The sequence below is a fragment of the Microtus ochrogaster genome, chromosome 10 (assembly GCF_000317375.1).
Source record: "Microtus ochrogaster isolate Prairie Vole_2 chromosome 10, MicOch1.0, whole genome shotgun sequence".
Taxonomy (NCBI): Eukaryota; Metazoa; Chordata; class Mammalia; order Rodentia; family Cricetidae; genus Microtus; species Microtus ochrogaster.
This window is the reverse complement of record NC_022016.1, coordinates 13,443,210-13,449,452: the sequence shown is the minus strand read 5'-3', so window position 1 is coordinate 13,449,452 and position 6,243 is coordinate 13,443,210.

Genomic DNA, 6,243 nt, shown 5'->3' with positions numbered 1-6,243 from the left:
AAATGAGGAACAGAAGGAGGGAGAACATGAGCAAGAAAGTCAGGACTGGGAGGGGTTTGTTCACCTACTGAGATGGTGTGTCTGATCTAATGGGAGCTCACTAAGACCAGCTGGACTGGGACTGAAGGAGCATGTGATCAAACGGGACTTTGAGTGTGGCTGACAATGGGGGATGACTGAGTAGCCAATGATAATGGCACAGGGTGTTCTGTTATTCCTTTAAACATCTAATCACTCAATCCAAGTTTACTTAAAATAGCAGTTCTTCTCATATTTGATTTTAACAAAACTCAAAGATTTATCTTTCAAAATAATAAAGGGAGTTAACTCTTAATATTCATGAGCATAAGGTTTTAAAAGACAATGGATTTGAAGAGAAAGATACTTTTCAAAAAGACAGACTAGAATTTGAAAATTAACCCAAATTAAATACTGAAAATTTTAATCTGCTATTCTATAAAATAAAACTAGGAATAGTACCAATATGTTATGGTTGATGCATGAATTGAAAATAGGGGAAACAAAACACATAAAGTGTAGAAACCAGGATAGTATAATACTAGGTTTGTATCACAAGCTAAAATGTTAGATGCCAAGTCACTTTCAACTTGATTTTTCATTTCTGAATCTAGGAGAGACTGAGCCCAGAACTGGATCAGCTCATAGCTAAAGGATTTTTTCTTATTTGCTGTAGGGCTTTTTCAGATGTCAGTGGTAGAGTAATTAAATGCATACTGTTCTGTGTATTGTACTTCGTGATTATTTGTCTGTTATTTGATTATGTCTCCTGACTTCTTTTTGAAAATGTAATTCTCTCTTTTATTTACTTGGAGGAGCAGACAGGAAGAGGCAATAACTTCATGAAAAATGCTCATCTGGTTGAGATACTGCTTTTCTTTATCAAAGGAAATGACTGATAACAGGACTAGGTTTTCTGTGGTTAGCACACTCTGTCAAAATATTATAAATTATTTTTTATATGTACATCTCTGTGTTCTTTAAGGCAGAAAGTGGTGTCATTCCTCTATCTGGAGTTACATGAGTGCTAGGCCATTTTCTCTACAACCCCTATTTTAAATAATTTCTTTTACTTTTTGAGATTATAGTATAATTATATCATTTAGACATTCCATTTTATCCCTCCAAACTCTCCCATATACTACTCCTTGCTTTCTCAAAATCATGGTCTCTTTTTTCATTAATTGTTGTAACATACATATGTGTTTATATATACATATCCATAGCTACACAAATACAACCTGCTCAGCCTGAATAATGCTACGTGCATGCATGTTCTCAGGATGTTCATTTGGTATTGGATAACTAATTGGTGTGCTCTTCCCTGGGGAAGACTGTTTCTACAGATTTCGGTATTCCTTTGTTGTCTGTAGTCCTTTCTATAGGGTTGAAGTCTCATGTACTTCCTCTATTCCACTTTACCTAGTCTATTGCTCTTGGCCTTGCCTAAGTCTTATTTAGACAGTTGTATTGGTGAAACTTCAAGAGGGTATCTTTTAAAATCACCAGAAGACGCAATCTCATAGCAAACTCCATCATCCTTTGTCCTTTCTGTCCTGATTCTGCCATGACCCCTGAGCCTTGCTTGTAGAGGTTTTTGTAGATGTATCTGTTGTGATTGGGGTACAAAAGTCTATACTTTGATAGGCCACAGTTGTCGGTAATGGCCTTTATCTGTTGCAAAGTAAAGTTTTTCTTTGTTGTTGTTGTTGTTGTTGTTGTTTTTTGATGAGGGATGAGGTCTACAGTTACCTAAGGGACTATACTTATTTAGTATTTATCTGATCAAAGAAACAGGGTAAAAGGACAATACTAACTTGGGAGGGGAGGGAGATAAATATATAAGAAGGAACGAGGAGGGCAAAATAACCGTTAGGGTATTTTATAGAAAAACTCCTAAGGTATCATACTACTAACTTTCTACCTAAAAATCTTATCTAGAGCCATTTTCTCATCTGGGCTGATAATACTCACTCAAAGAGTCAAAAGCAACACCCCCACCAAAACAAAACCAACTAACAAAAATCAACTAGTACCAGTCAGAGTTGTTTAAGAGACTTCCAAAACATTATATATCGGGAGGAAGGGAAAAATAAAAATTGCTGCAGATCCCCAAGTAGCTTGCTGTGGCATCCCCAGCAGCAGCAGGCAGTGGGCAGGAGGTCCTGTTGGCAGGGACTGTGCAGGAGACCATGCTGCAGGTCTCTCAAGGTGCCTGGTCCCTGGCAGAGTTCCCTGCAGCGAACCATGTAGCAGCGGGTGAGAGACAGACAGATAAGCACACCATACAGAGTGAGTTTGCATATTTATTAGTGGGTTATGGAAGTATGGAAGGGAAGGGGAAGGAGAAGAAGAGAGAGAGAAGGGAGGGAGAGAGAGAGAAGAGAAGAAGGAGAGACAGGAGATGCCTCTCTGAGAGGGAGTCAGAAAAGAGAACTCTGGCTGGAAGCTGAAGATCAGCTTGCCTCAGAGGATGGGGGAGGGAGTGGGCATGGCTTGTTTCTTAAAGAGCCGGATATTACATGGGGAGGCTTCAGTACTAGCCTCCTTACCCTCTCAGGGCTCAGAATTGGCTGTCAATGATAGGTGAGGTTCTGAGGGTAAAAACATTAACACAAGCATGTTACCTCTGCATCTTCTTTATTTTTCATGCAAGTGGCAAAAATGAAGTGAAGGGCTGCAGAGAATAATAATAATAAGTGGAAGAGTAAGGAGAAGAGTAAGGAGAAGAAAGACTAAGAGAAGGAGAAGAAAGAAGGAGAGTAAGGGGAAGAAGTAGAAGAGTAAGGGGTCACCTTTTCAAGGTTTCTAGTTTTTACAGACGCGTAGTTGGAAACTTCCATAGTCAATGGCAGTGATAATATGCATATCAAAATCACAAAAAGGGCAGGTAGAACCTGACAAAGCAGTACTCAGCACAGGTGACCTGACCTAGAAAAGAGCCAGCATTCAAAGGGAAGCACCTCACATTCCAAACCATTAGATAAAGTTACTAAACAACCCTGAACCCTGATTCACTCATTCTCCTCAGCTAATCTCTTTTGTGATAAAGAGCTTTGGGAATATCCAGATTTGTTTGTTAGTAAAGGTGGGGCAGGCTGCCTTTCTGCTTAGTGTCTGCCCTCTACACATGGTCTGCAGGAGGCAATTTCCTGGGATTGAATCTAAGTAAATTTCACAGTCAGAACAAAGAGTGAGTGTTATCTCTGTAAGGCCTCAAAATGACCTTGCTCCTTCCCTGGGGTGTTGGGGAAAGGAGCAAGATCATTCTGTTGCTGGTGCAGAGGTTATACTGCTGACATGTTCTGGAAATGAATCCCATTTCGAAGAGAAGAATCATGCTTCACAAAGCTATGACGATGACTTTCCCAAGAGACAAGTGTTCCCGAAGCTCGGCAAAACAGGTGTCCCATAAGTTGTCTTATGGGTCTTTCTTTATGAATCTGTTAGCTGTACATTTACTGTTTAGTCTCACGGGCTCCAACAATTATAGACTGTTGTTACGGTCTGTGGTTGATACCTTATGTTTTTCATGGTAATAAATGTTCTGTCTATCTATTCTCAGGCATCAATAAGTTGGATTTCTCAGGGGAACCCAAAGAATACAAAAACCAGTCTTGATTTATATGAAGGTAAACAGATGAGCATAATAAGACTTCTTTTGACTAAATATGCAAGATCCTTCTGAATTCTGGCTCAGTCTGGCTCAACTTCAAACTTTTCTCTTTGTTTTCATAGAATTCAGTTTGAACAAAAGTCTTTTAAGTTAGTTTAATCACAATCTAGTGTCCAGTGTTTACCTTAACTCAGTACCTGATTGTCCTGCTCTGTAGGTTTTCATTGTGTTTGTTCAGCTAGAAGTAACTTTGTCTTTGGCTCCTCTGTAATTTATATCTTGGCCTGCAGTGTGGCTAAAAATCCATATTGTCCTTGACACACCTGAAAATGAGCACAGCATCTCTACCCCCCACATGGCAAACTAATAATAAGATTCTCAAAAACAACAAGAACAACAACAACAACAACAACAAAAAAAAAAACTCCACAAAGACCTGCTCTCAAAAATCCCAACCAATAGAGCAAACTAACGAGTTCCATAACCCTTGACGTTTCTATTTTTTGTGTGTGGTTTTAATTTGTTTGTTTGGCTTCTACCCTTTTTCAGTCCTCTGATTATGCTATGTTTTATTTTGATGCTTGCCCCCTACCTTATGCAGTTCCTCTGGTTACAGATCACTACCATTGCTAAAATTACCATCAATCAGACCATGGTTAATTACCAGGCCCTAGATACTTTGACACAGGTAACAAGTTCCTCCAGCCTTTTGATGACACCTCTCCAGTATAAAATAAAAAGGGGAAATGCTGAATGATTTTTGATGACTGTAGAGGTTACAGTCTCCCAGTGACCTGCTTATCTAAATAGCTCAGAAACCTGAGGCTTCCTCTCTCTAGCAGAACTTCCTGCCTCTACCTGCCTTATCTGGAGAAGTCACTTGTCCTGAGGACTGACCTTATCTGAAAGATGTCTCTAAATCAGCTGCCTGACTCCAAACCAGATGCCTGACTTATCTTTAGCTTGAACCAGGCACAGATCGGTGCTTGAATGCTCCCTTGCTGTGCATATGCTAGCTAAAAATGTGCTAGGAGTCTTATGATAGAAGTGTACCACTTAATGCAAATTAGGGTTTGACCCCAGGCTCCCCAATCCTATATATTCCTTATACTCTAGAATAAAGTAGAGTCTGAAGGTCTATCTCCATTCATGCTCATGGGTCACATACAAAGCTCGCTGGCACTGTTACTATTATTATTTTTTTTTTTTTGCCTCTCAACATACTGGTCAACAGACTGAGAGGAAAAGAGGATCCACCCCCTCCCCTATCGTTCCCCTCCCATTGTTTACTGTACTTAGAAAATGAACCTCCCTCGTGTCACTTTTTACTTAATAGCTCTAACAAGCATTTCCAGTGTTTTCCTTTACCAAACAGAAGTGTGTGTATGTGTGTGTGTGTGGTGGGAGGGCAGTGAGATGGAAAGATACAACAGAATAGTTGGAAGTTTACTACAGAAATTCATGGAATGTTACCATTTAGCAATGGCAAATTTTATGCTTGTCCTAAAATGAAGGAAGCCTCCCTCTAAGAGACATTTATTATTCAAGCAGATACTTAAAGTGACAAGCACAATGAGTTTTATTTGGATTTAATTGGTGCTTTGATAATACTACCCTAAGAAGTAAGAAAGGAAAGATTTGTCAGTTGACTATGTAGTTTGCAAGCAAACATTAAAATAAAACATGAAGGTTTTAAAAACTTCTTCAGCCTAAGTAGTTGTAAGATCTCCACTGTTTAATCATTTACTTCTGCTTGCTTCTGAGAATACTGGCAAGCATGGTGCAACATGTTGTCAAGGAGGCAAGGAATGACTCTCCTTAAAATTGTGTTCTGCAGGGAGTTGAGAGCAACCTGATGATAAAACACACAAAGGAACAACATCTTACAGAAGCTTCAGTCTTTGGGAAATAGACATGTTCTACAACTAGACATGGAAAAATCTTTGTTGTTGTGTTACCATAACAACCGAGTTCTTCACCATAATTATTGAACTTGTTTAGTAACATTTAGTAACCATAAAATGAAATTACAATTAAGTTGCTAATGCCATTTTTAGTCTACTTCAAATTATCAAGATTTACTCTACAGTTCATAGATCTTAAATCACAATCCAGCCTTTAAAGTAATCAATATTTAATTAAGTTATTGTTACTCATACTAACTGCCTTTTAAATGAAAATTAAATGCTACCCTGTGGCATTTTTAAGAGATTATCACTTTTCCTATTAGATCACTGTATATGTTTATTGCTCTAATTTGTTCTTACTGCTGATGAGAGTATTTACAGTGACAAAAGATATATTAATTGTAGAACACTAAGAATAATAAGTGTTTAGCACTCATATTGTTTAATCTTCTAAGGTCAGGTCTCTAGGTTATTTTGTCAAGTACTTTACTCATAAAGCTATCTACATAGTCCATATATCACTGATTTAAAAATATGATTATTGAAAGACCCAGATAAATCCAGACCCATCTAGCTGGAAGAGAAGAGCCAAAAATTTAGGTTTTCCAGTTCAGTGACTCTGTTTCAGGAACTAGCTGAAGATAAAGTTAGATTATAATCTTGAGAATAATCTTGAGAAACAGGGAGTTATCACTTTGTGAT